The sequence below is a fragment of the Clarias gariepinus genome, chromosome 7 (assembly GCF_024256425.1).
Source record: "Clarias gariepinus isolate MV-2021 ecotype Netherlands chromosome 7, CGAR_prim_01v2, whole genome shotgun sequence".
In the NCBI taxonomy this organism is placed as follows: Eukaryota; Metazoa; Chordata; class Actinopteri; order Siluriformes; family Clariidae; genus Clarias; species Clarias gariepinus.
This window is the reverse complement of record NC_071106.1, coordinates 17,139,895-17,155,183: the sequence shown is the minus strand read 5'-3', so window position 1 is coordinate 17,155,183 and position 15,289 is coordinate 17,139,895. Positions and strand designations below refer to the sequence as shown.

The 15,289-nt window shown below is 39.0% G+C and overlaps 1 protein-coding gene across 2 annotated transcripts in view; it reads left to right on the top strand.

Moving 5' to 3' along the window:
- The window catches only part of mgat4c (mgat4 family member C), a 168,488-nt gene that overhangs the window by 78,310 nt on the left and 74,889 nt on the right, over positions 1–15,289 (top strand). For both annotated transcript variants that reach the window (XM_053500634.1, XM_053500633.1), the window contains one exon: positions 3,457–3,552. The gene's annotated coding sequence lies outside the window, so the exon portion shown is untranslated. The remainder of the gene's footprint in view (positions 1–3,456; positions 3,553–15,289) is intronic.

Genomic DNA, 15,289 nt, shown 5'->3' with positions numbered 1-15,289 from the left:
TAGATAGACAAATCCATAACTGAGGTGTTTGAAACACAGAGTAGAACATGTGAGATGTAGAAAAAAAGGCTGCTAGAGGAGTGCTTGACATGATCTGTCAGGCACGGTGAAGGGAAGGTGATGGTCTCCATGTGCTTTACCAGTGCTAAAGTGGAAGATTTATACATGATTATAGGGAACTTAAACACTAAAGGATGTCACTCCCTTTTGCAATACCACATGAGCTGTGGATAGTGCTAGATTCTACTCCAACAACAGGACAATGAACGAAGCATTTATCTGTAAAGGACTGGCCTTCACAGTGTTGAGGTGCATCAAGAAGCAAAATTTTCTCTGATTACCTGCTCAAATTTACAACTTGAATGCCATGGGTCTGAGAGGCCGTAATTGCTGAAGACGGATGATTCTTTGTTGAAAATGAATTTTGAAGGACAAAAACCGTACTTTAACCAAAAATCATTATCTCATCTCATATCATAAAACCAGTTTGTGTAATGAATAAAAGTATAAGGGTTCCCGATATCATACAACATGTGAAATTGTGTGTGTGTGTGTGTGTGACCTATATATTCACTGCCTGGCCAAAAACATGTTGCCATTTTAGAAGGGTCAAATTATTGGCTTGCACCAGTCAACATATTTAAGGGGATTGAATACAATTAAAACTACTGAAATTATGTAAATAACTGTTTGATGCATTATCCTGATAGGATAATGCTGCACTATCAACTTCATTGAGAAATGTATTGAGAAAAAAATCTGACATGGAGCTCACTCTTGAATAAAAAAATCAACAGTAGAATTCACAGTTACAGCATGTTTATTAGTGAAAGTAAGAGCATTTTGATATGCACAATTCATCAAGGACTAAACAGCCGTACAGATATAAGAATGGCTAATCAGGAAAAAAAGATTAAATTTGCAAGAGAGCCTAAATATTGGACATGAGAGCAATGGAAAAAGGTCATGTGGTCTGATGAGTCCAGATTGACTCTATTCCAGGGTGATGGGTAACACCTTTTTATCCGAATGAGCATTAACCTTTTCAGCAATTTGAGCTACAGTAGATTTTCTATTGGATCCAACAAGCCTTCGGTACATCCATCAATGAGCTTCGGCTGCCCATGACCCAGTCCGGTTCCTTGGTTTTCTATGGACCACTTTTGGTATGTCCTGACTACTGCAGACTGTTCACTAGCTTATGTTATGGCTGATTGCTATAGTCTAAACACATCTTGTTTATGATAGGGGTTTGAAGATAATGAACAGACTGATCTGAACTTACCGGAAGTCTATAGTAACTCAGAGAAGGACTTACAAGTAGTACGTATGCACTATATCTGCCAAGATACATGATAACATGATCACAACTGAGCTAATGGTTCTTCTCCCTCTTGCACTGCGGGATTGTGGGTAGTCATCTCCCATGCTCAGTCTCAGTGCTAGCGGGTCACTCGTATAGTCAACATCCTTATGCGCGTGTACTGTTTGCTATAACATTGTGACCATGAGCGCGCTTGTAAAAGCATTTATTAAAATTTTGCGTTTAAGTGTAGTGACTGTTCTTTCTACACTTGGCTGTTCTAACTGCCGGGTAAAGAAAAAGATTAAAAAGGCTGTAGCATGTGGGAGATGAATCTGTTGAATGACAATGCAATGATACATTTGCAATACCAGGCAAAAGCAAGATATCCTAGAGAGGTTCCATATTAAAAAAGTTTGCCCACAAAGCAGTGATTCCGCATGTGTGTGCAAGTGTGTGTGTGTTTGCGCACGATCATCCTACACAGTAGCCATACAGTTGTTTTATTTTTACTTTATATTTTTATTCATTATTTTAGAATTTCTTTTTATATGAATATTTTTGGGTTGTGGAACAAATCATCTGAGTTTCTATTATTTTTATGACCAAATTTGCTTTGATATACAAGTAATTGAACAAGTTATGCTTGTAATCCAAGGTTTAACTGTACTTATAAATAAATATGTGTATAAGTGAATAAGTAACACTTTTGGCAAGTATAATTCTTTTATTATTAACGTTTCCAAGGACGTAATTTGGAATAAACTTTATGTGTATATCAGCCAAATAAAGATTTTTAGTCTTGCAGTAAATGTTCAGGTTGCCTGAGGCAACTGGAAGAAACAGGAGGAGGTGACGTTCGTTAGAACGGGTCTCTGAACTTATCATGACTCCGTACATGGTTGGAGCAGGCCAAATCCAGCTTTGTGTCTCACCACTGACTGAGAGCACACCATTAACAGAGACTGAATTTTGACAAGAAAAATGAGAGACATTTCCTTTGGCCTTGAGTGCCTGGGCAGAATAATGAGAAGGAACCTGCGCTGTCTTTCCCCTGTGAAGATCCAGATGGAGGACTTTCTCTCCTTCTTCCTCTCTCTCCCTTAAGGCGGAGAAACAGGGTCAGGCACAGACTGTCTGTTCCTGTGAAGGTTAGACTTTCTTAGACATGAATTAGATAAATTATATCCAGTTGCATCATCAAATATGTGATGTAGGTTTTATGGCTGGATTGAGAGTTGGATATGATGTGGGATCACATGTGTGTGAAAGTTCTTTAAGAAAGTGATGCTTAAAATAGGAGATGTATTTTAAGGCATGGTATAAGTTTAATGATACAAAACACACACACACATAGGGTTTAGCAAGGTGTTAAAACAGGCTGTGATTTAGTGTATGGGTGTTTCCTGTCAGTTGTCTGAGTGAGCAGGTGAAATAGAGACACATCTGGCAAATTTAAAATACTGCCTATTTGCTTTAAACGTGTGTGTGTGTGTGTGTGTGTGTGTGTTTGTGAGTTTTTGCATGTGTTTGTGTGTTTGATTTAATGTGAACCAGTGAGCATGTACTGTATAGTGTCTCTCTGTCAGTCTCAATGTGCTGAATGGGTTTTTGTGTAAATGTGCATTTGTGAGTATATTATATATAGCTTATAGAGGCTCATTTGATGTGTGTAAGCAGAAATAGATCTGGCTTTGGCTCTATTGCTTGTGGACATGGCGATTTACTAGCCGTGTGATCTATGGTTATGGCTCTTTTTCGAGAGCCAATTACGATGTGTGCGTGTGTATGTGTGTGTGTATGTGTGTATATACAAGTGCTCTGGGGAACCACAGCGCTCTACCATCCACAAACACACCTGTCCACACACACACAGACATACATATAGAATTCCTCGATATCCCAAGCAACCCCTTTCCCACCTTCCCAGTATGCTCAGAAATGCTATATCAACATAGATATAAAGGGAAATAGAATCTTTGAAAAGTGTTTTAGCCAATTGGGTCTTTCACACTAACACACAGATCTTTTCCATGCATGCATGCTTACAGATATTTGCCTGTAGCTTTGGATTCTAAATTCTCATAGGAATCCATGCTTGCGTGCCTGTAAGTGAACAATCCTCCCCGCCTCTCCCCCTTTTTTTTTTTCAGAGCATACAGACGATCCACTGTTGTTGGTTGCACCGCATGTCATCTTCTACCACCATCAGGCAGTCTCCTGCAAAAACATCTGAGCTCTGTAGACAGGTAAATTGAATTATTCTTTTATTTATGTCAGGTTACTACGTAACATATAATATAGTGGAAGCAGCATGAGTCACAGACTTACACTTGGGTTTACAGTTTCAATTATAGCTCCAGCTTTCCTACATCTTAATTTCACTATAATTGAATTATATATAAGTGCATGAAACAGGGGAAGAAACAATGTCATGAATTTATGCCTGGGTTGTGTTTTTTTCTTTTTTCTTTTTTCTTTTCCCTGGATGCTGTCTTTTTCCCAGAGAATGATTTCAGCTTGGCATTTCAGTCAGCATTACTCTATATGGACGCTGCAGTTATGCTGAGCAGTGATGATGATGATGATGAGAACATGATGATAATGAATATATCTGGCATGAGCAGTTCATTATATCATGAGGCCACACTGAGGGTATAATAACAGTGACGTGGGTTTGGTACATGAACGATTAAACATAGACAGGCACTTTTGTTTAGTATTTTGAAAATGTTCATGTTCCTCAAAATAACAAACTTGGCAAAATGTAAATACTGTATGACAATATTTGCTTAGTCTAGCTACTTTCTTTACTAGTTTCTCCTCCAAAGATTTTTTTTGGGTAAAAAAAATCAGTTGACAGATATACAGTAGATGGCACGGTGGTGTAGTGGTTAGCACTGTCGCCTTGCACCTCTAGCTTCCGGGTTCAGTTCCTGCCTTTGGGTCTCAGTTCCGGGTTCGGTTCCTGCCTTGGAGTTCATGGTGTTTGCATGTTCTCCCAGTGTTTGGTGGGTTTCCTCCAGGTACTCCAGTTTCCTCCCACAGCTCAAAGGCTAATTGAGATTCCTAGATTGCCCATAGTGTGTGAATGAGCGTGTGAGGATATGTGTGCAGTGTTGTGGGACGTTACTTTTTAAGTAAGTAATTACATTACAAAATTACTGTCATTAAAATGTTATCAGTTACATTACAGCGTTACTTTCTAATCAAAGTAACTAGTTAGAGAAAATGCAGAAAATGAAAATTCCTTTGTGATTCCTCATGCATGTTGTTTTAGTCAAGACCTTTATAATTATTTATATCATCATCACTCAGCCAAGTTTGGCCCAGAATCTAAACTACTTATACCCCTATCTCACCTATGCGGTTTTGCGCGGTGGCCCTAATTACGATTCATTCTGATTCACCACTAGTTTTGGCACTGTGATTACCTTTCCATCTTTCTGCGCATCGTTCCTCGCGGAAGCCCCAGACCTTGTAGAACTTCGCAAAACGGCGGGCAGTCACTCGTGGCTGCTCACGGTGCCTAACACCGCTTCTCACCGCTAGTCAAACCACATAGGTGAGATTGTGGCAGCAGGAATAAGAAAGAGGGGCGGGTTATCAGGGACGGGGCTTTCTAGGACGACTTTCACACACTCAAACACTAACAGAATGACTGCTGTCTGGCTCAGAGATTACATGAATTGTCTGAATAACGGATTACATTTATGAGAATATAACTAAATAACTAAATGGCAGACCTAACGGGTCCATCACTCGTTACTCGTTAATCGTTACATCAAAAAAGTAATTTAAGTACTCTTACTTGGTAATACAAGTATCTTAACGCGTTGCAAAGTAACGCGATACAGCCAACACTTGTGTGTGTGTGTGTGAGACCTGTAATGGATTGGCACCCTAGTCCAGGGTGTACACCCCCCTTGTGCCTCACAGGCTCCAGGGCCCCCCATGACCCTGCATACAGGATAAGCAGTATATACGAGGAGTGAGCAAGTGAGTGAGTAAGATGACATATACTGTATGATTATCCATCTCAATCATTGCTGGTGATGTGTCGTGGCTTTACCAGTGACATGGGAGTCTCACTAATAGGCTGTATGGAACTACAAACCTTTGTAACTCGGTAGAAAGAAATCAGCCTCTGCCTAATGACCATTTCTGCTGCTGTTGCACTTGATCCATGAAAGCTCTGCTTTCTCATTTATACCAGGTGTACTCTATTCCTAATTCTGAAATACGGATACTGTTTTCTTTCCTTTTCAAACCTTCTGTTTCAGTCACATGGTATGTTTTTCATTTTATGTTTTCAGCACAGATATGCTAGGAAAAAATGTGTGAAAAGAAAAGCATGTAAAAAAAATCCATAGCATTTATAGAATCCTGAGCTCTAAACACATTAGTATGAGACGCTGTAGTGAAACGCAGTCTTGTTTCAAGCAAAAGCAAGCTGTTCAGTCGACTCAGTGAAGCCATAACCATACGTCTGTTGATACAATTTCTATTTTCAAGAGGATTGGGAAAGTACAGCGGCTGCTGTTATTTTATTTTATTATTATTTTTTTATTCAAAGCAATTTTGTGATGTAATGCGTCCTCACAAAGGTTAAAACTGTGTTCGGCTAAAATTCAGTATCCTTTCAATTTGCTTACAGTTATAGGAATCATAACTGTTCTACCATTTTTTCTTATTTAATCATACCCCAGTTTCAAGCAGATGGCTCTACCACATGTGCAGTTAAAAACACATGTACAATTATAAAGAGTTACTTTTCATTCTTGCTGCACAGTATTTGTGAAACCATATCGAGAGCATATTGTTCATGTTCTGTTAGATCGCTAAAAAATAGCTCGTTTATATTTATTTTTATTATGTTGTCATCATGTGCACTGGGCAACACACAACATGTAGGTAGACAGAACGTCTTCATAACTAAACAGCTTAAATTTTACAACAAATGATTAATGTTAATCTTATTGTCCAACAAGCACACTTGTAATGGCCTTTTTATTTTGATGCGTCTTCCAGCCATAATGACGTTGTGGCCAACAGTGGCCTGGTGACACAAGCTCTAATGAGCAGGGTAGAGCACGGGCCTGATGGATGATGGGCAGTTGGAACAGCACAGAGGGGAGGAACAGCTGTACAGTGCGAGAGGGGAAACATTGATAGGAACGAGCATTAATGATTCATTCAAACAGCTGTTCTAAGCAAAGAACACTATCACGCAATGACATGTGCTCTGATTTCGAACCAGACGGAGTGCAGAAATCACGGCTGAAATGTTTCAAGAGTTTGGAGTATTGCGCCAGATGTGCTGGACTGTAAGATCTGCCAGATTTGTGAAATTGAACAGAACCAGTGTTTTTTTCCTATGCGTGGTGTAGTGTGTGATAACAGCCCTGCTCTTGTCAAGTGAGACAGATGTAACATGATTACATATATTGTTAGAAATGTGGGCATTCACAATCCACATCCACTAACACTTGTCTTTCGCCATATAACCATGCATATCAGTTTAGCAGATGAGTACACATACAATATGAACATACAGTAATGTAAAGTATAAATGCATAATCATGACTTAAATTATAATGCATAAATGTAACTTTGAGGTGGCAAGGTGGCATGGTGATTGGCACTGTGGAGTTGCACATTCAGTGTCGAGGGTTCGATTTCTGCCGTAGGTCTTGCAATTTGCATGTTCTCATCGTTCTTGGTCTGTTTTCTTCTAAAGTCCAAAGACTGTATTAAGACAGGCACGCACGCACATGCGATAGATTGGCATCCCAAAGTTGCCTGGGGCCGGGCTCAGGCCCCAGTGACCCTGTAGATGATGAATAAAAATAATAATTAATCATTTTGAATGACAGAATGCTTAACATCTAGGTAAGGATGTTTTAAATAGGTCAAAATGTGAGTTTTAGAGTCCCATGGTTTTTGTTCTGTATAATTAAAATGCACAACTCCTCCTTAAGTCACTTAACTCGATATTCTATAGTTGCGGTACAACTGCCTCTACTGGGTGTGTACCAAGGCCCTTATCTCTCTCTCCAGAGGCACCGCCCCATTATCAAACTCCAGATTCCTATGCAAAAAGAAATAAATGAAAAAAAAATCTGTATACTGTTTAGCCATAAAATTGACATCACATAACTTTAACACATTAACACTGATTATCAATTATATATCAGTAAACTGGTGACAGGATTGTGGCAACCCAAGGCTTACCCATGTCTGTGAGGAAACAAAGGTTAGCCGGTCTCATCCAATCCCACAGAAAAGTCATTACAGCACAAATCACAGAAAAAAAGTCAATACTGCCCAGCGGGCAAAAAGCTCTAGGCTGCAGACCTGGCTTCCAACCTCCCCAGATATCCTCCGATTGAGCACCCATGGGATGCACCGGACAAGTCCATACCACGGAGCCCCCGCCCCACAGCACCAAAAGGATGCACTGCCAACATCCTGGTGCCAGACACCTCAACACGCCCCAGAGGTCTTGTGGAGTCATGCCCTAAAGGTCGGCCCAAAGGGAACCTACACAATATTGGGCTTAATGTTTTGTGTTGTAATGTTATGGCTGATCCTTCTACCTGTGACAGTAATTTATTTATCATTTTATTATTTATTACTGTAGCTTGCATGCAGATATCATAATTTAACAAAATATCAAATAAGCAGTACAAATTTCTATAATAGAAAAATAATTGTGCCAATAATAAGAATTAAAAAATTAAAAACAATGACATGTGAAGCTATTTTAGAAAGCAACATGTAAATTTTTACGCCTTTGCTTTATGTGCTAAAGGTTTTTGATAGCTATGGTGATTTGAGATCTTAAATGGACTCCCAGAAGACTTTAAATGAGGTTTGTCACACATATACTGTATATAATCAACCTTGTGACTAATCAAATACAGTGAGAAAAGCGTTTTTCATTAGATCAGATGTGTGGCCAATACTACATGCAAAACTGATGTTACCACTGTGATAAGTCATTTAGTTCTTCAGACCCTTTTTTTTTTTGTTTTTTTATTATTAAGACTTTCAAGACTAAGACAATTCTAAATTGTCACAAAGAAGCTTCTATAGTTTTTTGTAAATACCTGGGCAATATCAATCAATACTGACCCATTAACGCATGTGATTAATCTAGAATTTTTTTATGCATATTAAAAATCATATGTCCAAGTGTGATCCTAATGGCTTCCCATAATTGCAGCACAGTTATCCGGCTGTGTGTAATAATGGCACGTTTAACGCGGATAATAAGATGACTGAGGAAACATCACCAGGTGTGCTGAACAGCAAGTTTCGTTATAAAAAGCTTCTGGATGGAAGTTTATATGACACCAAACTTGTGTGCTTCCTAGGCTCTAGGCTATTTATTTTCGAGTCTAAGGAATCCGGGTTCGAGCACCACCGTTGGTGGGTTGCAACACCCCCATTCGCGAGATTTTAATTTATCATTTGTTAAATTTTAATGTTTGAGATATTATAAACTTGCATAATGTTTGTCATGCATTTCTTTATTCCCAAATTGCACATTTATAATACACTAAATTTAAGTATTTTAAAATTGTGATTAATCATTATTAATTCAAGACCATTACTTGCCCTTCAGTTCTATTAATCTGCGGATACTGTACATTATTTTAGAAACCAGACATCTTATTATATAATCATGCTTATTGTATTTTACACTCCTAGTAATTATGGATGCAAATGTGCAAATTAATTTTTTATTATGTTATGATTAGGCTTGCTCAAATTTGATTTGTTTATTCATTTTTTTTCCAGACTCCATAATTTTTAATATTATAATAATTTGACTTTTTTGAGTTGCTTAAAAAACTTATTTGACTAAATCTTAAATAAAAAATGGAATAGAAAGAATCTTCGTGGTATAATTTGCTTTATTTGTTTGTCTCTAATTTACAGTTACTGTATTGACAATTGGTCAAGTTTAAAACTGCTGAACGACCTGATGGAATTCACAACACGCTTGTGCTCGATAAACAGGCTGCCCCAATAATGATGTTTGCACTTGACATTCTTACATGAAAACAACTAAAAAGTTGTCTCTATAATTTCTGCTGGCCATTTCCAGGTGTCTCCAAAGGTTTTTAAGTTAGTGCAGTGCTCAACACATCCGCTATAAAAAATAAAAATGATTATATGTTATTTCTGGTAGACAGTGTTTATCATATTATAAGTCTTTTCTTTGTCGCAACCATTACTGAACTCTCTAGGGGGAATGATGGATTGTGCAGATCTTTCAGAGCAAAACAACAAAAACAGCCCTTCACTCGAGAGAACATAAACAGCGTCTGACAAAATCTCACAAAGGATTCACCAGCGAGCAACAGCCGAGGCGAAGCGCTCGCTCCCGCCGGCACCACAATGCACCCAGGTCTCTTTCATATTTCTCTTGCAATAATGATTTTCAGTCAACGTGAAGAATAAATATTTTGTCCTTCCTGCTCAGACCTTGATGAAAGGGAAATGCGGTTATCTGTCAGAAACAGAATGACTCGCACCTCCCCCCTGCAGCTGCGCCACTGCACAAAATAGTAAGCAGTGCAGGTGAGCCTGTTCCTTCTGGGGATCGCAGTAACAATCCTGTTTTCTCCGTTTGAAATAACAGCTGGTGATGGCTTTTCTGATGAAGAAGCACTGTTGTGAGGTGTTACTCCTTGTTTGACGGCAGCTGTTAACCTGGGCTGCGAATGGTTCGAAGGCATGTAACAGTGACAGTGTGGGCCACTTTGTCTTTCCATGACTCATATTAAATATAAAGGTCCTGCCAGGGCACTCTTTCCTCTCTTTAGAACTCACTCGTAGAGCACTGGAAGTCGGTGTAGCGAGCGCAGGGGCATGGCAGGGTTATGAGAAATGTAACAGTTCTCAGACTTACGCTGCTATGAGTGCTAGAAGAAAAATAAGTTATACACACTCTGTTTCTCAACCGTGTTTCACTGGATTTTTGCATTTTGTGTAAGGCTACCTAAGAATATGTGTATATGTGTATATGTGTATGTGCCCACATTTATGTGTTAATACCTCAAAAAAAACATGTGCATATTTGTATGAAATGTCACATTAGACAATAGTTGGTCACATTGTGCTTTTTTTGCCCAGTGATGGTTGTAATAACTTGAGCTTAATACAAAAATCAAACACATTTTTTTTTTGTGTGTTTTTTTTTTTGTAAGAAAGTGATTTTTAAAGAGCTTTTTCCACAAGATTGCCTGGCTCTGATTATCTCCATGCATACTGACTTACTGATAGCTACACTGGCCTTTTATCAGCGATGTTAAAGATGCTTAAAGCCAGTCGAATGTTTGATGCACTCATTATGATCAATTTTCCAAATGCGATCTTGTTTTATGTTTCTTTTAAAAACTTCGTAAACAGATTTGTTTTTCAGTAGAAAGCTAATTATAAGGCTAACAGGGCCAAGTCAATTTCCTAAATGTCCAGGGTATCAAGAGAATGTGGTAAACTTAAATTATATGTACTGATGATGAAAAGGGGAGAATAAAAAGGTGGTACAAAGCGACCTCTTTTTGTATGGCTGTGTCTGCCGGGCTTGGCAAACTGATGAGTTTTGCCTGTTTCTCCCTTGTTTAACAGGGACTGAGCAGAAAGGAGCAGAGATTAATGTATTTCAGCTGTTATCACCTGATGCATAATCAGAAGCTCTTGTTATAAGATTGTGCTGGAGACTGTAACAGAGCTAGTTTGTAAAAAAAAAAAAAATAATACATTTGGTGAGGCAATGACAGAGAGAGATGCCTTAAGATGCATGCACTGGGCCTTGGCTTTAGTAGAAAGAAAAAAAACGGTAAGAGTAAAGTAAAAGAGAGAGGAGAGAGAATGAGATAGGAGCCCAGAGCGTCTCTCAAGACATTGACTCTTTGAAATGGCACCAGCTTTCCTGAGAAAATAAAAGGCTAAACGAGACAAAGGCATGTGAGGATGAAACACATTTGAAATGTGAGGCAATGTGCGACTGTGGCATTCAGGATCCTTCTCCTGGGGTAAAGGATTGGGAAGAAAAAGACAGAAGAAGAGAGGGAGAAGGTTTGCTCAGGCAGCTTGGCCATTGCAGAATGAATAGTGCAGGCTCCACCGCCTGTGCTGTTGCGTTGAGTATGTGCCTCGGCATTTTCCTTCTTGAAAATCAGACTGTTATAAGCATAACCATGCTTTCTCATAAAGTCTCAGTTTCCAAGTGTTGCACATCACTGAGCAAAAAACAGCTACAGATTTTCAATAAAGTGGATTGTTTGTAGCATAGTGGCATTGACCATCAAAAAGAAATTTTCGCTGTGGCCAGCGAATACAGCTTTTTATTTGTTTCGTTCAAACAAGAAAAGGATGAAGAAATGACAAAAAGACTTTTGCAGAAATTTCACAGCTTCAGAAGAACCTTGCCACCACAGTGACTATGACTTACTGTACGTGCACTTCATTTCTTTCCCAATTTTTCTTCCGATTGTCCAGTTGAAAAATGGACATAAAGCTGACATTTTTCACATTTTTAAATATCCCGTTCCAATGAGACTGTTCACACTGTCGCCTCAGATTCCTGTTCCTGGCTGAAAAGGATGGAACTCAAAGCAGTCTTCTGCTCTTTTAGGCCATCAACCTCAAGGTTTGACCTGGTGTTTTCTCAAATGCTCTCTGCTCATCATGATTGTAAAGAGTGGTTATCTCAGTTATCTTAGCCTTCCTGTCAGCTTGAACAAGTCTGGCCATTGTCCTTTGACCGTGCTCATCAACAAGACATGTTCACCCACAGAACTGCTCACTGGATGCTTTTGTTGTTTTTGTTGTTTATACACCATTTTGTTTAAACCTGAGATACTATCTGTGAGAATCCCAGGAGCTCATCCATTTTCTGAAACACTCAACCAGCCTGTCTGACTCGGTAAAAGTCACTGAGATCAGGCAGAATATTCCTACTTCTGGCATTTGATTTGAACAGAAGCTCTTGATCTGCATCTGCATGATTTTATGCATTGTGCTGTTTCCACACGGCTGTCTGATTTTATAATTGCATGTATGTGCCGGTGTACAGGTGTTTCTATCAAAGTGGAACATTTTTATATTTATATATTCTGTTGTAAGACTTTTTCAGTTTTTTCAACTCGGTGCAGCAGGCTATTTTATTCCACTTTCTAGTATAATGCACTGATTCAGGCCCAGCTTCTGCACAGCAGCAGTGAAGTAATTAGTGCTTTCCTCTAGGCTTTCCTCTGTGAAGGCTTTCAACAATGCTGCTTAATGTTTGCAGGTTAGAATGACACTATGGCTGTCTTCTTCTGGCCATAGAAGCACAATTACGATGATCCTGCCATAAGAGATGGAGTTGGCAATGACTAAATTCAGGAAAGCATATTGGGCACAACGTGTTTCAAAAGAGAATCATTCGCTGGCATGTACAAACCTTTAGAGATTACTGTGACATTCACACTAGGGAATACAGATACCTGAGCAACGTGAGTCCCTCATCTGATGCTCCTGAACTCTCATTCACCTCTATCTGCAAACGTAATTACAAAAATCCATCGGGTGGCTTGGCCTTGTATTGAATCTTGAATGTCTAATAAAGGTCATGAAAAATAAACACTTCTCTCTGGGAGAGAAGCGAGATAATACTTGTTTTCAATGGAGCAGACCTACTCAGAGGATTAGTTTACATTCCCTGTCCTTTAGTCTCTTTTTCCTGTTAAAAATTGCTATTTTTAAAAAAAAAACTTTTTTCTTCTGAGAGAACAAGAAAACCCTGCAACAAGTGTCATTTATATAGGAAAGGGCCGTTTAATACAGTAAAGTGCAGTCTAACAAATGACCACTATAATATAGTCATTTAAAAAATTATTTTAAAATCATTACCTTGAACTGAAATGTTTCAGAGAGATTTTATTTCAGCTTAATGCTTAAAAACAGAACAGAGAACAGAAAACAGAACAATGGTGTCGGTGTCTCCCACCACACTGACTCACCATCAGCTGGATGTTGACCTCCAAAGCAGAAGCACTCGACCATTGTACCATGCGAGACTGCTGGATGCCCCAGTTCCTGTTTTTCAGACAATGAATTATCCACCCATGCGCAGGTCTGCCTACCACTTCAGAATCTCTAACTGTGAAACAAAACAAAAAAAAACAGCAGTGTTCCCCTGTGGGATAGTATGGTGGGGTTGATTGTTTAAATGTACTGTACTGTTCCCAGGGGGAGCAATGGCTGCATTGTATGCTGAGATGTTTAATCCAAATGAATGACTTTAATTTTGATTGAAGGTTCCAAATTATCTGTTAATATGCACCCTAAACTGGACCCTCTGTAGACAGTTTTCATTGATATGCATACAACATGAGACCTGATCTGGCATAGTGGTTAGTACTGTACTGTGGACTTGTACCTCCAGGGTCCAGGGTTTGATTCCTGCCACGGGTATGCAAGGGTTTGCATGTTTTGCTTGGTGGGTTACTTCCAGTTTCCTCCCACAGTCCAAAGACATGCAGATTAGGGTAATTGTCATTACATTGTGTGCATGCATGGGCCTTGCAATGGATTGGCCAGAGTGTGTCACGCCTTGTGCCCTAAGTCTTCTAGGATTCAAATTCAAATTCAAATTTTATTTGTCACATACACAAACATACACAGTACGAAATGTAGTGAAATGCTTGGATTAGGCTCCATCTCTGTATACAGGATAAGCGGTATAGAAGGTAAAAAAGGAATGCATGATAATTGATCCAAAATTATGCATGGAATTTGGTTTAGTCTTACAATTAACATTAAAATTATGAGTCTGAGTTTATTCTGAGTGGCCCAACAGAAAATCGTTTGCCCAATTGTTAGGAGATCACAAGACACATCCATCTGTGGCCAAAGTTGAGGTCATGTTAATGGAATCATCATTAAAGCTAGCCAATCACAGGCTCATGTATGTGAAATAAGGTAAACAGTGCGTTCTTCTAAATGTGTCCCCTGCTAGTTTGGTAGTTGTTTTATGCTGAAAAGAGCTAATTGTTGGATAGAAATTGGCTGGTAACCAAAATGGGGAACGCTTTGGGCGAAAAAAAAAAAACAGAAACTAAATAAGCAAAAAAAAAAAAAAAAAAAAAAAGCGAGTGTGGTCAGCACATTGATTTTTTAAAATCATGTCTTTAATGCATTCTGCATTATTTGTGTGTCAGCACAATGTTATTTAAGTGTGACGACAGTGACAACACTCTTTTTGTGACAACTTTCAAGTAGCTAAGCATTTTATTTCTGTCCAGCATTCATCAAAAAGGACCAAGGTTGTAGTAAAATAACCACACACACACTTTTTCCATCTATTGCCATAATGCACCTACTCCTGTTCTAATATTATAAACATCAAGGCCCTTTTTGGGAATAATAGAAAACCATGTAAACATAGCCTAACATTACATATTGTAACATATGGCCTAACATATTGTGTAGGTTCCCCTTGTACACCAGGGAAGTTCTGGCCCCTCAGGGCATGACTCCACAGGACCTCTTTGACTGTCCTGTAGGGTCAACATTGTCTTTCCTTAGTGATGTGTGCTGCATTGGCTTTTCTGATAAATTAGACTGAATGGGCTGGCTTTTGGTCCCCACTTTTGGAACATCTCACAGAGCACAGTTCAAGCTATCATCTGCAAAATGGAAAGAGTATGGCACATCTGCAAACCTACCTAACCTAAACTGACAGGCCGGGCAAGGAGAGCATTAATCAGAGAAGCAGCCAAGAGGCTCATGGTAACTTTGGTGGAGCTGCAGAGATTCACAGCTCAGATCTACAATGGATTGGTTTAGATCAAGGCATATTCATGTTCAAAAAATGCCCAGTCAAAGTCCAGACCTACATCCAATTGAGAATCTGTGGCAAGACTAAAAATTGCTCTTCACAGACACTCTCCATCCAATCTGACTAAGCTTGTGCAAAGCTAGTGG